We start from the raw sequence: 25,610 nt of genomic DNA, 5'->3' as shown, positions 1-25,610 counted from the left end.
GTTATTTTCTGTTGCTCCAGAGACTAGAACACAGAACAATGGATGCAAGCTGCAGGAAAAGAGATTCCACCTCAACATTAGGAGGAACTTCCTGACAGTAAGGGTTGTTCGACAGTGGAACAAACTCCCTTGGAGTGTGGTGGAGTCTTCTTCTTTAGAGGTCTCCAAACAGAGGCTGGATGGACATCTGTCGGGGATGCTTTGATTTAGATTTCCTGCATGGCAGGGGATTGGACTGGATGGCCCTTGAGGTCTCTTCCAACTATGAGTCTATGGCCCGTTACAAACGGGCCTTAAAGTACATGATGAGCGCGTACTAGGGTTAGAAAAGGGCGTCCTTTCCGGATGCCCCTAACCCTAGTACGCACTCCGCACGTAGAAAATGGCGGTGGCCGTTCCAAACAAGGCGGCACGGTTGTGATGTAGTGGGGCTGCACCAGGGCGCCTAGAGCGCCCTTTCCGCAACCCCGGAAGGAGCTCCGTTTCGGAGCTCCTTCCTGGCTTTGCGTCGCTGGGCGCAGCCTTCAGACGGCTGCACTAGCGACACGAAGGAGAAAGGGGCCAAGCGGTATTGTTCCCAAGGGGTATTGTGAGGAGAACTAAGCCTGATATTATCTTCTGTTGTACTCTTCTGTTGCTTCAGACATCTTTTTCTGGGCTTACCCCACTTCCAATGCTATGGCAGCTGGGAAGAGGGAGAGGGAGTGAAGGATTTGGCTCCTTCTATCCCTTTGTACCCTATTTCTTAGTAACTGCATCATACTCTCAACTTTGTATCTGAGCAAGACAGAAACGTGACAACAACAAATATCTAGGGCTGCATTGGCACTGCAGAAATTTGGCACCACTTGAACTGCCATGGCTCAATGCTATGGAGTTCTGTGAATTGTAGTTTGTTGTGGTACCAGATCCATCTGACAGAGAAAGCTAAATATCTCACGAAACTACAGTTCCCAGAACTGCATAGCACTGAGCCTTAGCAGTTATTAGTGTCAAACTGCATTATTTCTGCAGTATTTCTGCCGTTTTTGTGTCCTATCAAGATAAAATGCATTGAAAACAGGAGTTTGTTATGGCATCAAGACTCCCAAATAATGCAAAATAACCATTGTAGAAGTAGATCTTTAAAACAGAACTTTCAAAAGCAACTAAAAGAATACTCTTTAGTTACATTTTAAAAACCATGGCACTAAATCCATGGGATATTATGGTATAAAATACACTCACCTCATATTGCCTCGGTAACTGCAGCAGCATGAACCAAGGATTGAACCATATGATACTTCTCCGCCATTCTTCAGTAGGACTACACCTCCATAAATTTTTTTACATACAATAGATATCTGCACAGGGAGTGAAGGTATCTATTGCTATGTAATATTAGTTATGCTTTTGTTATTGGGAAAATAATTAATCACAAGTAACATGTTCTTTGCAATTAGTTACTCCTAAGCTCTGCGGTTAGGTATGACAGTCTGGCAATGACTTTGTGCTTAAATTATCACAGGATGTGATAATGACATGAGAAAAGTATGAGTGTAATTATTCACTCAAATGACAGGACACAGTATTTGTTATCGGGGGTGGGACATTGGGAGAAAGTCCAAGGAAGATAAGTAAACCTCTTTTTGGTAGTGGTGATGGTAATATAGTACAGTTTTGGATACTCTGCAGAGACATGCTCAGTTTGGCTGTTTCATCCAGTGTTTGGCTGGGCAGCGGTGGTGGGATGGAGATTTTGGTGCCAGTTCTGTGCCAGTTCTTGGGATACAGTGGCTTAATGGTTAAGATACCAGTTCTGATGACCAGAAGATCAGAAGGTTGGCAGTTCGAGGCCCCAGTGTTACATGATGGGGTGAGCTCCTATCACTAGTCCCAGCTTCTGCCAACCTAGCAGTTAGAAAGCATGCAAATGCAAATATACATGGGTACCACTTCTCAGTGGGAAGGTAACAGTGTTCGGTGCAGTCATGCTGGCCACATGGCCACCAGAGCAGTCCTTGAATAAAGCTGGCTCTTCGACATAGAAATGGAGATGAGCACCATCCCCTACAGTTGGTTACAACTAGACATTCATGTCAAGGGAATACTTTTACCTTTTTACCTTTTCTGTGCTATAGCTGAATTTGACAAAATGCCCTTTGAGAGGACTCTGTTTATATTGCCTCATGGCAATATAAGAGACTAAACTGGTCATGCCATTTACAGGGGCTCCAGGGGAACTTGTCTTTCCTTGCTTATCCCACCCTTGTCATCAGCTTAGCCATGACCAGGTTAGTTTCTTCAGTTGAAGAGCCCTATTTCCATCCATATTCAGGACGACTGCTCAGTGGTAGCGTTAGGACTGTGCTTGGAGGGCCATTACTGACTTCCCCATTCTGCTCACATTCTGGGGCTACGTTTTCACAGGCTCTGTAAGCACAAGTAATATTCTTCTCTCTCCCCCTCCCCCCCGCTCCCCACAGCCTATTAATAGGCTGCATAAGTAAGCCCCATGGAGAGGTCCCCTGAACGTGTGGAGGATGGGGCTGCTTAAAATGGCTCTCATTTCCACTTCCATGTATTGATCAATATGTGGATGAATCATCTTGTATACAGCAGCCAAAACTGTTGGATGTTTAAGCACCATCTTCCATTCTTGATTAAAGCATTCATACTATTTGTTCAGTGCTTCTAAAAGATAGTGAAAACCTCTGCTTGAACTTTTCTGTGGCATAGGTTCATTATATCCATAATCAGCAGTCCACTAGGAGTCTTCTGTGAGTGAAAAATTAATTGTTATTCTTTATACAGGGCATTATAGAATCATAGAATCATAGCATCATAGAGTTGGAAGAGACCACTAGGGCCATCCAGTCCAACCCCCTGCCATGCAGGAAATCTAAATCAAAGCATCCCCGACAGATGTCCATCCAGCCTCTGTTTAAAGACATCTAGGGAAGGAGACTCCATTACACTCTGAGGGAGTTTGTTCCACTGTCGAAGAGCCCTTACTGTCACAAAGTTCCTCCTAATGTTGAGGTGGAATCTCTTTTTCTGGAGCTTGCATCAATTGTTCTGGATCCTGTTCTCTGGAGCAGCAGAAAAAAAGCTTGCTCCCTCCTCAATATGACATCCCTTCAAGTATTTAAACAGGGCTATCATATCACCTCGTAACCTTATAAGCTCACAGCAATTGCATCAGTTAAGAAAATGGAAACATACCCATTTCAAAGCAGTCATTATCGCACGTTTTTGCAATCATGTGAGTGCCATCACACTGTGTTCTTGACTCCCTCTCTGCCCTACACCCTACCCAGCATACCTTTCCATTTTTTAATTTAAATTTAATTTATATTTATTTTAACATTTCATGAAACTTTGGAGCTCTGCTACTGTGATTTAAATTTTTAAAAATATAAAGAAAAGAAATCAAAAAACAAATACAGTGCACCCTTGCCTTACGTGAGGATCCGTTCCAGACCCTTCCGCATAAGTTTAAGCTGAAAGCCACGTAAAAGGTGCCCGCGTATGACGTGGACGCATTATAAGAAATCAGCCTGCTTGGGGATAATGAGGGGGAGGGGGAAGAGGAAGAGACACTGACATCCTGTGACTGCCAATATTGCAATTGCTCTGGCAGCCACCTTTTGCACTTGGGGATTAGCATGGTCATTGATGGGTTTCCCCCGTCAGTGAAAAGGGATGCCCTATAACCGCACGTTGGGTACTTAGCACCTACAGGTCAGAGGTGTCATCATGTGATAAGTATCGCCAAAACCGCTTTTCGCTAGCTGTAATCATGGTTTGAAAGCAGCCATAGTTAACATTTGTATCAACCAGTTGCTCTTAGAAAGGCCCCAAGGCAGTATAAAAACAGTGAAATTAATTGACCCTCCATCAGTTAACTAGGTAGATTGGCACCTGGGTATTTGCTCACAGAACAGGTGACAAAAGGGAGATATTGGTGATATTTGAAAGGATTAGAATTGTAGCAGTAGTTTGCCTATGTGAATTAGCGCCATACTATCCTTTCCACTATATGTATCCCTTGCTGCTGTGTCTTTTTTTAAAAAAACTATCAAATGGGATGGGAATGTGTGGCTGTGGATGTTTTATTTGAACCACAAAAGGGAGGTTAATTCTTTCCTTCTTGCTGTGGCCCTGTTGAAAGCTTCACCCTCCATAGTTGCAAGAACCTTGGGAAGGAGGCTCACATTGCTAACAGTGAGGGTTTCACTCTAAAGACTAGACCACCAGCAGGGTTTAGGAAACAGTTAATTTTCCCCGGTGCTGTGATTAATTCACTTCCCCACTTGCTGTCCTCCAGAGTTGATAAAAGTTATCCCCCTCCCCACAGTCTGTTTTGGCAGTTTTAAGAAAAGATACAGCAGTAAGTAATGCAGTCAGCATCGTGTTCTTCAGCTGTTCCCGATGAAATGTGTACCTTAAAATATAGCTGTCAGTATTTTCCACTAATGAACATTCTTTGCCCTCTTCTGTATCTCCTTAAAAAATCTTAAGCTTTAGTAAATCATCTATGCTTTGATCCCCAAAGAGAAACCCAGATCAAAGCTCCACTCCCCTCAATCTGGTGGTAAGTTACAAAAGCAGCTGTATCAGACTTTCCAGATGATCAGTTTATAGAGCAACTGATGTATAGTTGTTCATTTGTTGCTATGAATCCAGATGTCTTCCCTCAAGGAAATACTTGTGCTTCAGTGGTGTTGCATTTTCCAGTCCTCAGAGCATGCCATAATGTGATTCCTTCTCCAAGTAGCAGGGCTGGTGCAATTTGGGATGTTCATCTCAGAGGAAATTTGTCCAGTGGTGGGATTTGACTACCTTTAATTTAGGTAGTAGCCTTACCTTTTCTAAGGTCTAACCTGCACTTCAGAAATAATGCAGTTTAATGCCGCTTTCTGTGGAATTATGGAATTGCTATGTAATCATGGGATCTGTAATTTTGTGAGAGCTCTGATGCCACAACTAGCTACAAATCTCAGGATTGGTAGCACTGAACCATGGCAGTGAAAGCAGTGTCAAACTACATTATTTCTGCAGTGCAGATTAGACCAGAGAACAAGGAATGGTTTCAAGGAACAATTATTGTTGAAGAGTGAGGCTTTCACACCAGATCTCTTTTGCAATTGACTGATTGAATCTGGCTTTCTTCAGCCAGCCCAACATTCAGTTTCAAAACATTACCAGGGGAAAACCTAAACATTACTTGAAGTAAGGAAACGAAGAATCAATTAATAGCAGAAGGTGTTTTCTTTGGAACATTTCACTTGGCCCTTAGCTTTAGCATCTCTTAGTCCAGCATTAGAATGTACATCATGGGGCCACTTTTAATATTTTTTAAATGTCTGCACAGGAAAAAAAAATCCAGTAATCTTTTCTCCCCTCCGTCTTTCAGTCTATTTTACCCTCTTCCATAATAAATTAGTTTTGGATTACATGTTTGCGACTATCCCTTTAAAACTGGCCTAATGTTAGAGGATGATTTTCATTGTTAGTTTATGGTGTAACAACGTGATTAAAGTAAACCAGTATTTGGGAAGCAGAACATGTAAAATAAAGCAGTATTTGAGAAGCAGATTAACCAAGTATCTGCCTCCCAGAATTTGTCTTAAGGGGTCACAAAGAAATACATCTTTACCCCTGATCTACTAATTTACATGCAAAGGCAAACTGAAATAAGCTTTTCACTTTGTGATCTACCACTCAACAGTGAGTTACAGCTGATTTCAAATTACTGTATTTTCATGAAAGGCCCTTGCAGGTCAAAATAATTGGCAAGCTTTGCTGTCTGGAAAAGCTGGAAGGTCAGTGGCTGTCACCAGTTAAGAAATATATTGTTCTGGAAAAAGAAGCATTGTTCCTTCAAAATCTTTTTGACATAAGAGAGTGAATTGCTTCTTTCTCATTCCTCATATCTCTTCACTCTCACACAGCCTAGGCATTAATTCTAAAAATACCCTAGTTTCTTTCAGTTCTTATCCCTTTCAAACCAGCAAGAAGTGCCATGAGCAGGAAGGGCATGTTTTCAGAAACCCTCTGAACAGAAAACCAACGATAGCAAATGTTTCAGTTCCCCAGTTTGATGTAATTCTAGGTTTCTGTTGTTGTAATTTTATGTCACCTGGCTTTCAGTCTGGTCAGCAGGGATGGAAACTTTTTCTTACTAGAACTTCAATGAAAGTCAGTCTGTTTGTACAACAAAATCAAATATATGGGCAGAAAAGTCATGATAAATAAGCAATGTCAATTATGTCTGAGGATTTTATTCTTTGGAATAAATTGCTGGCAGATAGTTGGGGACTCAGGACAGTCATTTAAAAGAGAACAAACGTGGAATAGTCTCTGAAGAGCACTTGTTCTGAAGCCCTTTTATTTTCCCCCTAGAGTTACCTGCACAGATTTGAAAGCTGATATTAGCATACAACACTGCAGATGACAAAATGCCCCATTTGTTAGATACACAAAGGGAAAAACTTTTAACACAGAAGAATAGCAGATCGCTTTACAGCCCTTTTTAACCTTGGTTCTTGTGTATAATGAAGAAATTCAGCCCACATTGCAATGGAGTCAAAGGTAAGTTCAGGTAAGATAGTGGAGGATTAGGGCAGCTTTGGGTCTGCATGTTCCTTGGGAGTAGTGAGCTTAATTTATGAAAGAATGGTTTAATGCAGAACGTTCATATTCTTCCTCCATCATCAAAAATGAAGAGCTTTTCAGCACAATTGGTTTGCCCATTTTGATGCCAGTACCTGACTGTAGAAAAACCAAATGGTGGTCTTGATACATGTGCCAACAACATATTTGAGTCCCAGAAGTAGACTGAGTTTTGAGGTCATGAGCTCCAGGCTTGCTGCTGCGTCTATAAATAATACTGACCCCAATCTCCCTTTAAGCGCTCCTGCAGAAAATGCCTCAAGCTCCTATGGAATACTAAAGGCCATCTCCAGTTATGGAGTTAGGAATTGATTCTGTGCCCTGTTCATACAGTAGGAAGTATCTCCTTACAAGTAGCCCTGCTACTGCAGAACTCTGGCTCGAGATGAGGAGGAAGTTGTAGTCCAACCCTTTGGGAGGGCATCAAATTGGAGAAGGCTGTCTTAGGACAAGAGCATGCATGAGAATATTCTTTGAGAAAGCTGAATCTCAAGGCCTTCAGTGTGATTCAGAAGAAGGCTGGATCAGATTGGTTCTGCTGAGTTGACTAGTTTTTAGGGCTTAAGTATAATTTTTTGGCTACTGCAATTCTGTGCTATAGCCTGCTTTATTTTCAGGATGCTTCCAGTCTTTCCCACATTTCACTCACTCCTAATGCTCATTTTATATGGTAGCTGTTATTTTTCTTTGGTGACAGTTACTGAAGTCTTGAGCAACTATGGGAGATGTGCATTTTGGGAGGTACTAGAACATCCGCATTCTGTTTTGGACAGCTTTGTACAATGTACAGTAAAGACAATTCAGGTTGGTTTGGGTTTTTCATACATATGGTATGTAAATGTTAAAAACCGTCGTATTATGATAAAGCTAGTTTTCATTTAAGTTATATTGTTAATGTATTATATTGTATTATACTTATTGTATTTTTACCAACTGTACTTGTATGTATTTTATCAGGTTGTAACCCCACCTCAATCTGCAGGGGGAGTCAGAGAAATATAAATAAATTATTTATTATTTATTATTATTATTAATAAAGAGGATAAACTATTACTCCTTTACCCCAAGACTCCAGGCCTTTGTAAAAGTGCATGTTTTCTGCACCATGAAAAATAGCATAGATATGTTCAGTGTGTGTAGCTAATGGTTGGGGTTTGTGTGTTTTATAGAATTTGTAGCTTTTCTGATGGAGCGTGTCAATTTTAGTTGTAAAGCATACTTCAAGACAACGGGGTTTTTTTTTTTGTTTCTTTTATGCATTGTTTAAATCTCTGATTATATTGAAAAGCAGTGCAAAAAAAAAAATGACTTTTTTATTTTTAAAACAAAAGGGTGCTGGCATTCATTGTGCCCTGCCTGGAAAAACTGATAAATTAATTGCCATGTATACTTTCTAACATGAGTTGCATTTGTTGCCAGATGGGATTATTTGTCTTTAGCATGCTAGCATTTTTAAAAAGGCAGAGAGAAATTACATTTTCTTCTGTAAGTAGTACCTTGTACCAGTTCATTTAGCCAAGAAATGATTGTGTGTGATTGTACACCTTTTGGGCAGCACAGTGGGCAAGTTATACTTTACATGCTAGCAAGTTTGTTCTGTATCCTTTGTGTATGTCCCTGTGAACCCGCAACATTTGAAGGAGAAAGGGCTGGTGTGTGTCTGTCAGCACAACAGGACACAGGCTTCTGCATCATAGTTTATTGACATTCACTGGAAGTTGTATGGTGGTTATTATAAGTGACAAATGGATTTACTGTGTCAAGTGTGAATTAGTTCCAAGCTTGGAATTGCCCTTGCCTGTTATACAATAGGTCATACTACTTTTTATGGTTGCTTTGTGGTGCACGTTCACTGTGTAGCTGAGGCCTTCTGAGGTTTGTTTTTATGTGGAATGGTAAAGGATAGATCAACATGAATAAATGTACAACAGAATATGAGCCTATTTTGGATGTTTTTAACTTCCTTATTACAAGGAAGTCAAACCAAACCTAAGCTGAATGGAATATTGATTTTAATTACCATTTTTCTGGAATGGAACTGAACCTGAGTCATTATTAATGTGATGTAAATAACCTGAACCAAACAAGAACAAAAAGAAGCAAGTAAAATGAAGTTACTGGTTCAGAATACAGGCTTCAAAACAGAGTTGTCGTTTTTAACTGCCTTTGAGTCAGCCTTGACTTTTGGTGACTCCATGAACGAAACTTCTCCAAGACCCCCTCTCCTCCATTGCATTGCCCATGTCCTGCAGGTTCAGGCTCATGGCCTCTGAGTTCAACCATCTGGCATATGCTTTCCCTCTTTGCTGCCCTATACCTTTCCTAGTATTATTTTTTCTAATGATTCATGCCTTCTCGTGATGTGAGCAAGTACGACAGCCTCAATTTAGTCATCCTGGCTTCTAGAGAGAGTTTGAGCTTGATCTATTTTAGAATCCATTTGTTTGACTTCTTGGCCGTTCATGGTATTCTCAGCACTCTTCTCAAGCCCCACATCTCAAAAGAGTTGATTTTCTTTCTGTTGGCTTTCTTCACTGTCTAGCGTTTGCATTCATACATGGTGATGGGGAATACAATGGCTTGGATGATCTTCACATTAGTGTTTAAGTTATATCTTCACATTTTGGGATCTTGTCCAGTTCTTTCATAGCTGATCTTCCCAGTCCTAGCCACCTTCTGATTGACTGCAGCTTTAGTGGCTTCTTCATCAGGCTAAGACATTAAAAATGTAATCTGGAAAGCATACAGTTTGAACATGGTACAGGTAGAGGGGCTGGCTGAGGATGTGAGAGAGCATACAGATTTCACAGTAACAGGCTAATGCAGGTATGCTTCCAGGAGAGGGTGGCAGGATGAAACCCAGGTTCTGTGATGTTCTTTGGGATGCATTGGAAATTGTGGACTGATGGAACTTATGTATACTGTTGATCTTTAGCACTCAGGTGTGTGGGAATTTTTTCTTTGTTCGTCAAGACATTTCCAACTCAGTTGGGCAATACTGATCATTTGTGTGTGAGTGTGTGCATGCACATATGTGTATGTGTGACAGTGCAGAATCATTCTACTTAGGCCACCCACCAGCCCAAATTCAGATCTGAGAGAAATGATACATGATTCTGTTCATCTAACTGATTTTGTTTTATGGTTGTATCATAATCATACAGTGAGAGGGTACTGTTTTGGAGGGAGCACTGTTTTCAAGAGCTGATGCTGGGCCTGGCCTTTCATTTTTGTCAGTTGTGCTGAAGGAGTAAGACCTCTTGTGTCTGCAAGAGCTCCAGTCAAAAGCCTGTTTGGATTTCAGATTGATTAGCAGGAACTGGTTCTGCCTCACATGTTCTTTCTACCCATTTTTCTTTGAGAGGTAACATTTGGAAATGTCAGGAATATTTAGGAAAGGTTGTGACAGCCCCACAACATATTCACATGAAAACATATTTCCTTGTTCTCAAAAAAGAAGTTCATCTGACCACTTCTTTTCTGAGTATAATGGAATGAATTCACTTAAAAAGAAATTAGCTACCTTAGAGTATAAAAATCCAAAGCAAAGAACTGACAAGAGTTTCTACAAATTAGTTTGTATGTAGTGAATATATTTGCAGTATTTTTCAGTTCAATTAATTCTGGCTGTTCCTCTCCCCCGACCATTACTCTTGTCCCTGTGCTGAGCTTTCTGTTGTGTCCCTTGAACAAATTTTCTGCCACACTCATCGCTTTCTCGACTCTTATGCCTGGAGCCTATGGTATTTTTCTAGAATTGATATTAGGCAAACAAATTAGCCCACACAGATTAGTTCAACAGTTCCTACACTGTCCCCCTGCTTTCTGGCCTTGATAAGGAAACCAATTAAAAGCCACGAAGCATGTTTAATGACAGTGCTAAATGGGGCACATCACAAATTAAAAATTCACCATGCAAAGAGAAAGTTATTTACTGTGGGTTTTTTTTTAACAGGATTATTTAAGAAAACTGTATCCGTTATTTTTTTACTTCCATTTTTAGGTGTAGATTTAAAAGTACCACTCACAACCATGGACTAAGACAAACAAAACTGGATAGACTCAAGGAAGTTTGGTGGTTCTGTGACTTTTATTCCCTGATTTTTTCCGCAGATGTATTTCCATCGTTCTTCACTCATGGATAACCTGGGAAGCGCTCAGACACCAAAACGTCCTATATCCCTTTTGCTTTTCCATTTCACAGTTTTTAAAACTTGAATGGGATCCTGTTCAGCTGCAGCATCTGATTGTTTCTTAGCTAAAAAGACATGATACAAAAGGAGAAGGGAATGGCAATGGGAAAGGAAATCAAGTTCAGCAGATACTGCTGGGATACCAAAACCTGTGGATGCTCAAATCCCGTTAAATACAATGATGTAGTAAAATGGTGTTCTTTATATAAAATGGCAAGATCAACATTTATTTATTTATTTAGAGGGGGATTACAATTTGTAATACAGTGATCCTTCAATATTCTCTGAGGTTAGAAGTGAAGGACCACTGTGAATGTGGAAAAGCCAGAAATAAAAATAATGATATTTTTTTACCTGAGAGAGCACCTCTCTAGGAATTTCCAGGTCCTCCAGTGCAACTCTGTGATCAACGTCTGCCAAAGGTTGATCATTGAATCATGCTCGAAGACCTCAAAATGCCTAAAGAAATTGTTGCTGTTGCTGTTGCTGCTGCTGTTGTTATTATAGTTTATTTCTCTAGTGCTGTACATGTACACAGCACTGTACATACAGATAAGCAATCAATAGAACATGGTCACATAGCCCAAAAAACCCACAAAAAACTATGGATGCCGGCCATGAAAGCCTTCGACTTCACAAATCAATTAATAAAAATTTAAAACCTGCCAATGGCATGCAATCTACAAAATACATATAAACAGTAGGTAGTACAGTCATCCCTTCTTATACATAGATTTTTTTATACATGGATTCAAACATACACGGTTTGAAAATGTTCAAAAAAGTAAATTTCAAATATTAAACCTTGATTTTCCATTTTTTATAAGGGACACCATTTTTCTATGTCATTATATTTAATGGGACTTGAGCATCCACAGATTTTGTTATCCATGGGGAATCTTGGAACCAAACCCCAGTGTATAACAAGGTTCCACTGTAATATAAAATAGATTTAGTTAAAAAACAGCCAACAATTAAAATATCAACATCCACTATCTAATCAAATATCAGATAAATATTCACACCATGCCTGGGAATGCTTCCCTGAACAGGGTATTTTCACTAAGAAACTCTAGGTTCTCCCGCACAGCTCTATAGTCAACCTTTGGCAGAGTTGCACTGGAGAATCTAAATATTCCTAGAGAGAACATGTTAATCCAGACCTCAGATAGTAAAATCTGCAAAAGTCAGACTCTCAAATGTGGAGGGCCAATTGTATTTTCAAGCTGTGAATGGCTGAATACATGGATGCAGAATTTATGAATATGGAGGTCTGACTGCAAATGACAGATTTCAGTCCAAATGATGAAACACTATTTAAGATTATCTCTGCTTTTTATTTAAAAGATGATTTTTATTTATGTTCCCCTTCAGACATATATTTTACACTAATGTCTATTTTTTGTATGCAAATCAAATGACTATTCCACTGTCACTACAAGCTGTTCAATAAAATTTGTACTTTGATTTGTATGTGTTTACCTTATTTGCATATAAGTAAATCACCTACTGATTGCAAAAATATAAGTAATATAAAGTTATCTTGCTGAAATTACTGAGATGTGCAAGTACTTACCTCATTCATTAAGGAATATCAATCTGTATGATGTATGGGGGAATTTATGGGTAGTAGTTACCTAGAGAATAGTCGCAGATGTTACTACATTTTAATTTTATTTCTATTTAGATCTCTAATATCTTGATATCTTTTGTCCCTCATTATTTTTTAGCTAATTTAAAACTGTGTGTACTATGGCATTGCTGGTCATTATGACAGGCACATGGCAGCACATAATCTGCCACCTGTCTCCCAACCATTATATGTAGCCCCTGGAGTACTTGCCACTTTGGATTTTAGCATGGCAGCAGCTTTAAAAAAATATTTCATACTAACAACTGATTTTGCATACTTAATTTTTGGGGCCTGTGAACTGGAATGATATTTGAGTGTCCAATATCACCCCAACCTCAAACATCAACTATTGTTATAGGCTTGATGTTGAGTTAGGCTTGTAGACTCTTAGCTGTTGCTGAGGCAAGTTGTGGTTGCTGGTGTTCTGCTTTTGTGGTGGTGGTGATAGTGACTGTGCTCTGGCATAGTGGTTTGTGTGCTGGACTAAAACACTGGAGATAAGGGTTTGGTTCACATCATGGACATGAAACCCACTGAGTAACCTTGGGCAAGTCAACTATTTTGGCCTCAGGAGAAGGCAATTGCAACCTTAGGATCACTTTAAGTTGGAAATGACCTGAAGGCACACAATAAGAAATATGCCCTGTGCTCTGAGGGTTGAATTGGTTACAAGTCAGCTCCCTGCATGCCTACATATCACATGCAGAAAGAATAGAGTAACTGCTGTTCCCACCTCTTTCTGATGCCCTATCAGCTATGTCCATAAGCATCCACATGTTCATGGCAGTGTTTGAAATGGAAACCCACTGGAAAACACTGAGGCTGCACAGAAGATTTTTCATGGTATGGTGGTTCACCTCACCCATTTGATGGAAAGCAATTCTGGCTTCCTATCTGGCAACCCACATTTGCTGGTTGTAGCAAATGTGGGTTGCCAGATAGGAAGCCAGAATTGCTTTCCTATCAAATTCATGTGAGCTTAAAAATGTACAAATGAAGAAACGTAATCTTCACTCATGGCAGTAAGGAAGAAGGCACTATGACAGCTTCATTCATTGTTTCACACATTAAGAGGTTGTAGTGCAACCTTTTAACCATCATCCAGATGGACAATAATAATAGAATCATAGGGTGGGAAGGGGATCCAAAGGCCATCAAGTCCAAACCCCTGCTTAATGCAGGAAGTCCAGCTAGAGCATCCCCAGCAAGTAGCTATTCAGCCTCTTTTTGAAGATGTCCAGAGAAAGAGTCCTCTTGACCTCTCTAAGCAATATATTCCATTTCTGAACCACTTTTACTGTGAAGATATTCCTTCTTATGTTCAATTGAAATCTACCTTCCTGTAACTTAAAACCTTTAGACTTAGTCCTACCCTCTGGGACACCAGAGGACAAGCCAGTATCGTCCTCTTCAGGCATCCCTTGAGGTATTTGAAGAGTGAAATCTTTGATTTGATACTGCAGTGGTGCTTGGAACCAAACAGCACATGTGCCCTTTGGTGGTTTTCTCATTTGCAGAAGTAACCAGGGATGTGTGTGGTTTACTCCACTGAATGGTGCTAGCATACATTATGTCTATATTTAGCAGACTATCTGCCAGTTTTAAGATGACACAGTTCCACCACATTTTTGTCAAGTGTGGAAATAATGGTTCAGCTGATATTGTCACAACACTGTAACCAATCTGGCCTTCCCTGGATGTACCAAGTGAATTTCTCCCTTCAGAGGGAAGTATTAACACCACTAACCCCTTTTGGTGATATTTTCCAGGATTACCCTGTATATTGGCAGAATAGATATTTACTTCTAAATTCAACCAGCTGTTCATCATTTGTTGAATTGATCCCTGTTGTGTGCCACTTTTGAAGTAGTCAACATACTCCACGTGTCCTGAAAGGCAACCAGTTTATAGCAGTGACTCTGTGCATAGCTCTTGTTTTCTTTTTGTCAGACCTCAAGTGCCCTGTGAAGTTAAAACATCTGTTCAGATTCGTTGTTGCTTTGAAGTGATAGTGCCCTGAGACTGGATGCTCCCTCCAGTGCTTCATGTGTTTGCGGACAGAAGGACAAGAGAGAGACAGGGTTTGTCTAACCCCCTTTGGAAAGGAGTTCCATAATCTGAGAGTGGTGACTGGAAAGGCTCTCTAGTGCCTGCACCAAACATATCTCTGAAGGTGGTGGGAGTAAAGAGAAGGGCGTCTCCTGCCATGCCAATCAGATTTATACGTGGTGGTATGGTCTTTCACACTGCTTGAACTCAAGTTGTATAGGACTTCATGGGCCACACCAAGCACATTGAATTGTTCCTGAAAACAGGTGGGTTTGGGTGCTGTTGAAACAAGAGAGTTATAGATTCCCTGAAACTAGTCCTGGTCAAGGTTCCAGATTCAACGTTTTGGTCTAGCTGCAGTTTCCAAAGATTCTTCATGACAGCCCCACATAGATCATATTATAGAAACCAAATAGGATATAATCAAGGCATTTGCACTACAGCTAGATCAGAAACCTCCAGGAATGAGCACAGCTAGCAAAGTGCTCTTAAACACCACTGGGAATTCAAGGCTAAACTCAGGAGCATGCTCAAGCTGCAAATCTAAATCTTCAGGGTGGGTGTGGCCCATCCAGTGCATCCTGTGTGGCATGCACAATTTCTTTTTGGACAGTGTGCAGGAGATTATTCTTTAGCCTTTTGCACTCCATCCGCCCCACCAGCAGCTGTGACACCCTGGGAGTAGCTGCTGCTATTTTCTGGTAGGAAGAGCACTGGCACTTCAGATGATGAAAGAATCCCGAATGCCACTATTGACTTAGCTGCCCTGGTCTACAACCGGTTATTTATGCAGGAGGAGAGATTTCAGGTTACAGTTGTCAGCCACTTTCTCTCTGGGCACTAGGAGGGTTTGTTCTTCATCCAAACTGTCACTAGATTCTCTGAATCACAACATCATGTTTTGACCATAAAATATCATGCAGTATTTTTTGTTTCAATACATGACATTGGCTGGACCCCCAAGGCAAAATGCAATAGATATGTCAGAACAGTTTTTGTCCAACATATTTTTATCTGTAAAAAAATAGCAGCTGTGTATGTCAGATGACTTAAACTCAGGAACGCTGTTTACATCTCTTCAGGTGATCATATTGTTAAACTCCTGCCTTGTAAGACTAATTTTGGATGAATTCTGGACAAAAATATGGCACAAAGGAAATAAAATGTTCACTTCTTACTAGGTCACAGTTAATGTCATCGTCACAACCGGAAGTCAGCATAGTTAAACTTGCTTTAAGAACTGCAAAACTTTAAGATAAGAAAGATTATACTTGATGCATTTCTATTACTTACATTTTTCCCAGAAGGGCATTAGAATGAGTTGGTACAAATATAGTTGTGTCAAGTTTTCTTTGGTTGCTTGTACGTTTTCTTGTTTGCATGCTAATCTAAATTCTTTTGCATTATAGAATAAGTTTAATAGCTTTAGGAAGCAATCCTCAAATTCTTACTCTGGAATAGTTTCCTTTGACTTTCTTTTTGAAGGGAAAGGTTTGAGGATTGTGGCATCATCTGCTCTATCATGCTACTTTGCATTAGAAATGGGGTGGGGGGAGAATATAGGGAGCTTTTCTGATTCACAAATTCAGTTTTTAGGCTTTTGTCAGAATAACTCCTTTGATGTGAACAAAACTGCAAATCCTTTTTATATTAAATTTAAGTAGGGAGCGTGTTTAAGAATGCTTATGTATTAACTGTAGATTCTATAAAACTGAGTGATAACGAGAACTGAGATGTAGAATGCTGCCTCAAAGGGCCTTCAATTCATTGTCTGTCTTTTGATTATTGCTGAAATACAGTTTTTAAAAAGTCTAATAAAGTACCATATTCTCTGACCCAAACTGGCTTTACTGCTTGTGAGGAAGCAGTTTGGAAGAATAATAGGAACCTGAACTGTCTCCTCTGGTGGCCATCAACCTGCATTTCCTCCTTCACCAAGCAATTTTATATACCTTCACCAAGGTAGTGAAGAAGAAACTGCCCCCCCCCCCCCCTCACCAAGGAAGACCTGGGTCAGATAAGATGCCTTTAAACGTTTATTCCTAGTAGGCCAGGGAATAGTTGCCATCGATTGCAGCATTTTGCCAGGAGTAGTTCTGGGTCAGTGTAGCTATCTCCAGTTGAGTGTTATTAAAAAAAAATCCCTCCTTTTTAACAGTATGCATTTGCTTCTTTAAAATATCCTTTATTTTTAGTTCAAGGCTACTGCGTGCGCACACACACACACACACACACACACACACACACACACACACACACACATATATATATATATATGCACTCAAGTCTTAGACTTCAAGACTTTTAAATAAGACACTTTTTGCTTTCCCCTTATTTTCCTCTGAGAAGTCCTTGATGTGCGGCACTTTGACAAAAAATACTTTCACTTTAAAAAATAATAATTTACATGCACATTTGAAAAATTATCCCCTGCCAAAAATGCATATTTGAACAAGAAAAGAGATTTCATGTCAAAATAGAACAGCACTTCAAAATCAGAATTTGCTTTCTATCTACACTGAGGAGCTGTTGTTTCTAGATAGTTGTTTTAGTCATTCATTCATTTATTTCATGTATATGTTGCTGAGAGAAGTTTCCCCTGTGGATCTCAAAACTGATGGGTTCATGTAGGGAGACCTGGTCCTTCGGATGGTCTGGATCTGAGCCATACAGGGCTTTATAGGTAATGACCAGCACTTTGAATTGTGCCCAGAAATTAACTGGTAGTCAGTGGAACGGTTTAAAGGGAGTTACATGATCCCTGTAGTTTCTCAAGTGGCTTACAGTGCTGTGTAACTGCTTTGGGTGGTTATTGAGCCCTGGCAGTGCAGTGGTTAAATGCCAGTACTACAGCCACAGGTTTGTGAGTTCGGTCCCAGGCAGGGCTCCAAGGTCCACTCAGCCTTCCATTCTTTCGTAGGTTGGTAAAATCAGTACCCAGCTTGTTGGGGACAATTGGGTTAGAACACACTGTAAACCACTTAGGGAGTCCTAATTCACTGTGATAAGTAGTATCAAAATGTACATGCTGTTGCTATTGCTGTAATAGACAGAAGGAGGAATAAATGATCCCCTTTGATGTTTTCAAGAAAATGCTGGCTATGTGTATGAATGCCATTGCCAGATGAAAAGGGTAGAATATGTACTGTATTTGGAGTCATTTCTTATTCTGTGACGTGCACTTCTGCAAAGAAAAAGAAAAGGCTTCCTCTGCTCACTTAAAAAGTGAGAAAGTGGAACAAAATTGTGCAAAAATGCTACATGTGGAAATCTCAGTTCTATTGATTATATATTTTTATTCATATATTATTTTGGCTTTGATTGATGAGACTGAAATGATGCATGCACAACTCAGAGTGTCATACACTGTGATTTATGATGAAAGAAAATATTACATTTTTGGAGCCTGCGAAATGGGAGACAGTAGTTCTTTTACTGGTACTCACAGAAATATACCTGATGAAATGAATTGCTGGGTGCATCCACAGCATGGATTTGTACAACTGTGTTTGATGTGACAAGGACAGGTGTGTCATACTTGCCCTGTTCTTTTTCATTTTCTCTATTACTCACAAGCATTCCTTGGTACAATGGTAAGGGTATCAGTTTATTACTGATAGAGTTGTGAGGAAGATATATCTTCACCATCCTGATTTTTGAGCTATGGTTCAGGTATCAGTATGCTGAATTATATATTCATGCTTTTAGGAGCCACAAGTGTAAAGTCATAATCCTATCAGAAGCATACCCAAAGACAGATGTTGTCTCGTAATCTCTTTGCTTCAAACTGGGATTTTTGCTTTGGTAGTTACCCAGATCTGAATTCCTCAATTATTTTTGAACAGCCAACTTGCTTTTGCAAAAGTTTACCCATCCAGTGACTGTTTCTCCCTTCACCTTGCTTTATACTGTATTCTAGATGGAAAGTACATTGATTAAAATTAGATGGAAGGTTCGGAATAAAAGTCTGAACCAGGAACACTATAGTTACCCATTCAGAAGATAGGCACTCAATTCAGCTTCTTGTTTTCCTAATTGTAGTCTTCCCTTGTGTTTCCCTGTCAAGAATACTGCCTGGTTAATGTGCTGGATAGGTTCTGCCTCCACTTTCTGAGAATGAAGTAAATTCCTTTAAACTTCTGCTTCATTAGCTGGTATTATTTTTAAATTACACCTTCCTCCTCACACCTCCTCAATTTATTTTCTTTTGGTCACTAATCTGTGGCCATGCTCCGATTTGAGTAGAGTAAGCTCAAAGATGAAGTGCTGGACACTGATGAGGAACTGACTACAGGACTCTCATTTTCACTCTGCTGTCATCCACATTACATAACTGTAGTGTTCTCTGTGAGAGATTGTTTTGAAACCAACTCTGAAAATGTCCATGGTCCCCAAACGGTAGTGCTTGTCATTTTACTAGGTGTGTTCCTAGAACATCTATTTTTAAACAATAGCATTACTAGTTTGTTTCTGTGCTGTTGTGCACCCCAGCATAGTTTGTGCTGCATTTTGTGGTCCTCATATTTTGATATCTCATATTTGGAGATAGCATGTTTTTGAGAGATTGATGACCTTTCAGGAACAATAAAAATGTCAGATTCCCAGAGAAAAAAGGTATCACTCTCCTAGACACGTGGACATCCAAGTAAACAAAGCTATCAAATCTAAGTGCTTCATCCCCCCACTCCACGGTCTGCATTTCTTGCTAAAACAAAAAACGAAGGATTGGTTCTCATTAACAGATCAAACAAGACTGCAATCCCCTTTATTCCCTACTGTGTTCCCAAGGCCTTTCCTGTCCACACATTTTGGGATGCCCCAGATCCTGTCAGTGCTTTGTGCATCAATGATGCCACCATCAATTAAATTAGTACTGTATATCAAAGCAATCCAGCACTTTGGAAACTCTTTTTGGGGATGGTCCTTCTGAAGAGCTATTAAATCTTTGTTTCTCATGAAATTACCTTAGCCTTTGGCTAATTTTAAGGTACAAATATGTCTCCAAAACTTAGTTACAGTGCACACAGTGCAACCCATGTACATGCCTGCACTCTGTGTATGTTCTGTGACAACCTCAGCTTTCTGAGTCACCCTAGATTTCCACAGTCTTCTCTTTGGACAAGTAAATATAACTTCATTGCAACACCTAAAAACTCTGCTATTCCCTTTCACTTTTCCATTTCGGTTAGCTCTGTATGCTCTGTGAAGTCAAAGGCTTTCATGGCCAGTGTCCATAGATTTTTGTGGGGTTTTTTGGGCTATGTGGCCATGTTCTAGAAGACTTTCTTCCTGATATTTTGCCAGCATCTGTGGCTGGCATCTTCAGAGAATGTTGGCATAGAAGAGAGCTGGATATATATATGGGTTTGCAAGGATGATTTCCATGTTAATCTGTGTATTGTTCTGTTGTTGATGGTAGGGCCTCAGAGTGGGAGGATATGCAAAGGAGGATTAGTGTCTGCTAATTGGTGATCATTGTCTGCTGGGAAAGCCCCTGACCTTGGGTGATTTCCCATTTGCATTTGCTGAGTCCTCATTTTGCTATTCTTCAGGACTGGTAGCCAAATTTTGGCCTGATATAGACCGCCCAAAAAGGGCGGTCTGCCAGCGCCCTAGTTGGCTCCGCGAGGAAGCTGCAGCTGACAAACCACACGGCTTCCTTGCGGAGCAAAAAGAATCCGCAAAAAGCGGGTTCTTTGTGCGGCGCCATAACGATGCCGCAAGTGCACCAATGGCACACTTGTAATGTCATTATGGCACTGTGACATGCGGATGCTAGATGTCCGTTGCATCAAAATGGTGGCACTCATCTGTACAGGGCGCCACCATTTTAATGTACAGAAGATGTGCTAGGGTTGCAGGGCATCTGTAAGCAACGCCTCGAGGCAACCCTAGTGCATCTTCAAGACGTGCCACGAGGCCCATCTGTACCGGGCCTTTGTTCACTTTAAGAGTTTCTTCTTTCTGGTTGAAATTATCCAGATGTTTATGGATTTCAATGGCTTCCCTGTGCATTCTGACCTGATAGTTGCTGGCATGATCCAGGATTTCAGTGTTATCAAACAGTATTTTATGCCTAGGATGTATGCGCTCTCTCTGTGTGTGTGTGTGTGTGTGTTGGTATCCTTGTGTGTACAGTCGGCCCTTCTTATACACGGATTTTTTATACACGGAGTTAAGCATACACGGTTTGAAAATGTTCCAAAAAAGTATAAATTTACCTTGATGTTCCATTTTTTATTAGGGACACCATTTTGCTATGTCATTATACTTAATGGGACTTGAGCATACACGGATTTTGTTATACACGGGGGATCTTGGAACAAAAACCCAGCGTATAACACGGATCCACTGTAATTTGCACATCTTCTAATAAAGATTCCAATTTACCAAGAATCTGGAGTCCTCCCAGTTGTACTGATATATTTTGGTGCTCTCTGTTAAGGGTACTACTGAAGCCCCTCACAAAGCTCATTCCCCATTTGAAGTATTGCTGACCGCTGGAGGGGGCCCCTAGTCAACCCCACTGTTTTTTTTTTGGGTAGCAGTGCCCAGTTCAAGTTGCTGAATCAGATCTTCAGTGCATTTGTAGGGTCTTAATTAGTTCCATGTTGACAATAGTATTTCTTGAGAAAGAGACTGGTGAGGATTGAATTTAACAAACTAGAAATTCATTTACATCACTGTCAACAGACCAGTGATAGCAGTTTTCATCTTTGTAAAGCCAAAGTCTTATTTAACCATGCAAAGCCAAGCCAACTCCACTAAATATTTTGCACTATAAGAAGAATAGCTCAATGCAATATAATGTTGGTCACTTGAAAACTGATGTCCCCTCTCTGCTTCTCTGAGGATTACAGGTAAGCTTTCAGGGAAGGGAGCTAGGATTTTGGTGGTTTTAACTGTCTTATTTCCAGATCATTAAAAAAAAAAAGGCCCTAGCACTTTAAGCTGCCAGCTCTGCCTCCAGACTAGAAGAGAAACAAACCTCTGGGTCATAACTGGTAACTTTCCAGTAGGGTTTGCACTTCAGGGAGGACTTTAACTTAATACATAGATTGATCAGTTTTGACCACCCCATTTTATTGTTGTACGGGGTCCATCTACACATCCTCTAACAGAAATGATTAGATTTTTCTGCTATAGTAATGTATGCCCTTGATAGAGACTAGGGTCAGCAATATTAAATACTCTCCCCTTGCCTTCCTTCAGGTTTCTACATAAGATAACAGGAGGAAGCAACATTTCTCCAAACTTTTCTCTCGGTCTGTTCCTGGTGACCGATGCAGCAATATTAGCAAAACAAAAACAAAACCCTTTCTTCAAGAACTTCTGTGTCTTTCTGATATAGCTTGATATAAAACTGATTTTACTTTGCATGTATGACATCAATATTCGTTAACCATTTGCAAAGATCATAACAAATCTGTAACTGCACAGTTACAAAAAAAGAATTATTTGTATTAATGGGGGAACAATTTTGGTCCACTTATATTTAGCCATTACAACCCTTCCTTCTATTTAGAGGGTTTTGTTTTGTTTAGTTTTGTTCCACTTGTCTTCCACGTGGGAGCCAAAGTGGCTCACACCATGCATTAAAAAAAATCACTAAAACCAGCTGAAATACAAATACACAATCAATTTGAAAATATTACTTTAAACAATTAAAAAACATTGAAACCTACCCAATGCACTGCTCCAACCACTTAAATGTTGAAGGCCTGGTTGTCCATGGCTTGGCCTTGGGAAATGTACAGGCACTCAGGTTGTTCTGGGTCATGCCAGGTGGTCACATACAGTGAAGCAGAGTCATATCAGGTAAAGCAGAATCAAGGCAAATCCAACAAGGCTTGCATACAGCTAACACATTATAGGAGGCAATGATTCCAATAATAATAATAAAATAATAATAATAAATTTTGTTTATACCTCACCTCTCTGTCAGTGACAATTGAGGAAGCTTACAGTTAAAAATCCATACAAAACCCCATATCCCAAAATTCCCACCCTCCCCAAACAAAATTGTTCTCTTAGCAGAGGCCACCAATTGACTGAGGCCTTTCAAAGTCTGGCTGAGGCTCATCTTCTGGAGGTTACACATTTCCTGGGTACAAGCTGGAGTAATTTAAGTTGCTATAGTTATTTCTGTAGTCTTGTTGTTGCACATGGATGAGGGATAGGAGAAGCTGAAGGGGAAATCATCTTGAGAGCCAGATGTTGGTTCCAGGACAGCTACCTTTTCAGCTCAGGAAAGTATACAAGGGGATGTCAAAACCTTTTCCTGAGGCTTAGAAGCCTATGACCATCAGAATCTGAATCTGCAGTGTGACATGAACTCTTGGGCCTGTGAAGTCCCAACAATAGCAAGAGTTGTACAAAGAAATGTACTCAGCAGAGTAATTTTTGACATGTTTCTTTATAAATCCCAGAAAGTATGAGGTGGGTGGAGAACTGTGACCCATGCCATTTACTTTGTGCAACTGAGATGTTAAAAACCAACAGAGGTTTTAATGCTAACAACTGTTGTATGCCCACACAGTATTTGGCTGAATAGGAGGGTCTGGGTGAGCAGGTCATCAGTCTCTCCTTCTAATTTCAGGCTTGAGAGTAATAGTGCAAAGAATTCTACATGTTCAACATACTGAATTTCTCATTTGAGAGCAGGATTCCAAGCAGGATCACATTCTCTTTCTTCTCCTTCCTTCTGTGGGGCCTTCTGTTGGCATAGAGACAATGCATTTGCTTGCTCTCTGCTTTGTGCTTAAAAGGAAAAGTCAACGTGCAAAGTGCCCAGATTGATGGGAGCAGCAGAGTGTGCAATGTCTGTTGCTAAGCATCGTTTAAAGTGCAGCTCTCCTCTGAGAAGCAATTGCAAATATGGCACCATTGTACTCAACAGATCTTGGCCCCAGGTGGATTTGGAATCATGCATCTTGGTGACACAAACCTGTTCTTAACTGCTGTTTATTTCTGCTCATTGTGCAAAACTAGCATAGATTTTAGAATGAAGGTTTTTTTAAATCACCATTATTGTTATAATTATTCCCTAAAACCTACTCTAAATGCTCAATCCTGCTTTCCTTGCATGTGTGTTGAGCTACATTTTTCAGGCATACATTCATATTTAAAAAGTGGGATGGGGTACAATCCAGTGGACCCAGCCCTAAATAAATCAGTGGGAGCTGTGTGAGACCTGTTCATTTCAGCAGGGCCCACATAGGACATGACAACGGATGGCTCTAACATATGTGGGGAGGGAGGTGCTTCTCTATTCGCATTTTCTACTTTGGATATTAAAGTAGATGTTTATGTTCCACTTTACACTCACGTATCAAGTTGCAAAGCCATTCACTATCTGTGTCTAGAGGCAAGAATGGTAAGAGAATTATTTGCTTTTTTAAAAAAACCACAATGTGTACAAGTCTTCAGCATTGATCATGCTTGTTGATGCTTATGGTAATTGTAGTCCAACAAATTGGGATTACAGTTGACCACTTCTGCTTTAGAATAAAAGCAGGAATGTAGCCAGGATTTTAGGAAGGGGGGGGGGGTCCAGAATAAGTACCACCATTATAATGGGGCTTGGGCGCGGCATTCATTTTTCTAATGGAAGGGGGGGGCCGGGCCCCAAAGACCCCCCCCCCCCCGCTACATCCCTGGTAAAAGGAGACTAAAAGGAGAATATTCTGCTCAAGATAGTCAGACACTGCTCAAGACACTGTTCATTTGCAGTGTGTTTGATACAGACTCCCTCACCCTCTCCTTGTATTTCCAAAATGTAGATGAGTAAGTGAATATGTCTGGCTGAAAGGAAATTGGTACAGAGAGTCCTTGATTGTACCTCTTCAAATAGAAGGACTACACCATGTTCCTTTTTAAATCATCTCTGACTTTGGGCCCAGTGAGTGCCACTAGAACAGGATGAGCCTGCCCCTCCCCAGTGATTCTCTGGGGACCACATAGATTGCCAAACTGGGAGGAGGTGACAGAAGAAAGGAAGTGGCTGGAAATCCATTTCTGGTTTTGAAAAGCATTTTTAAAAAATGTTAAAACAATGGGGTCTGTTACCCACCTAAAAGATTAACTGTTGCTTGTTCCTGGTGGCTTCCATGAGCAACAATTCACTTTATTTTTGGCCAGAAAAAAAGTGGTCTGAGGAGTGTGGAAGAATTTGTGTTGTGTGCCTTCAAGTCACTTCTGATTTATGGCAACTCTAAAGGGATGCAAAATAGCTTTGGGGTCCACATGCAGACCTAGAGCCACCTCCATGAGAAAGTAAACAGCAGCTTACAGCAGCTTTCTTTCCCCTCCACTATTGTCAGTGTTCGCATCAAAATACTACAATTAGGTATTAGACTGTAGCTTTACTTCTTTTCTTTTCTTTCTAGAAGTTTCATGATGTGAGGAGCTTAGCTACAAATACTACTGCAGATGTTTTGCAGCTGATGAATTTCCAAACTGGGCTTCAGTATTGCAGCTAGGTAATTTAATATCCTGGGTACAATGTTCGTATGTGGAATGCCTTTAAACAGCCCACTGTGTGAAGCACACTATTAACAATTTCAACCACCACTTCCAGCCAGCCCATTTTATTTTTATTTTTTTTTACTGATTCTAAAACATTTCTGCTATGTTAGAGCAAAACAGAGGAAAACAAAACAGAAAAATACCCCGAAGTTTCAGATTCTGAACTGATTTAAACTATAACATCATGCCTACCAAAATGACACAGAGTTTGCTTCTGGAATCTTAATGCTAAACACGTTTACAATGTTGTAGTAGAAAATAGCATATTCTAAATTGAATATAATTATCACCTATAACCATGCATATGCATTTCTGGCTGCTCTCTGACTTTAAAAAAAATGATATGAAAGAAAGGGCTCTGAGATGATCATGTCTGTTGGGTTGCTGACAGTATATGTCTCTACCCCCATTACACCATGCCCTTTTCTGGGCGATCATATGGGGGGGGAGCACCAGGGCTGTTGGACTCTGGACTTTGGTCCAGGCCTAAGCCAAATTCATTTTTGGCTGTCCCAGAGAGCTTAAAATCTTGTTTGTAAGAGAATGGAATT

The 25,610-nt window shown here is 40.2% G+C and overlaps 1 protein-coding gene across 6 annotated transcripts in view; it reads left to right on the top strand.

Annotated features, from left to right (window-relative positions):
* ENOX1 (ecto-NOX disulfide-thiol exchanger 1) overlaps positions 1-25,610 on the top strand; it is a 359,770-nt gene that overhangs the window by 53,110 nt on the left and 281,050 nt on the right. For 2 of the 6 annotated variants that reach the window (XM_042460214.1, XM_042460209.1), the window contains exons 1-2: positions 23,777-23,908; positions 24,921-25,013. The exons of 2 other annotated variants lie outside the window; for them this stretch is intronic. The gene's annotated coding sequence lies outside the window, so the exon portion shown is untranslated. Of the gene's footprint in view, positions 1-23,769; positions 23,909-24,920; positions 25,014-25,610 lie in introns of those variants that run through there. 2 more of the 6 variants (XM_042460215.1, XM_042460211.1) reach the window with 2 other exon arrangements.

This window comes from Sceloporus undulatus, chromosome 3 (genome assembly GCF_019175285.1).
Source record: "Sceloporus undulatus isolate JIND9_A2432 ecotype Alabama chromosome 3, SceUnd_v1.1, whole genome shotgun sequence".
NCBI lineage: Eukaryota > Metazoa > Chordata > Lepidosauria > Squamata > Phrynosomatidae > Sceloporus > Sceloporus undulatus.
The sequence above is the reverse complement of the archived record's forward strand: the minus strand, read 5'-3'. Positions and strand labels throughout refer to the sequence as shown.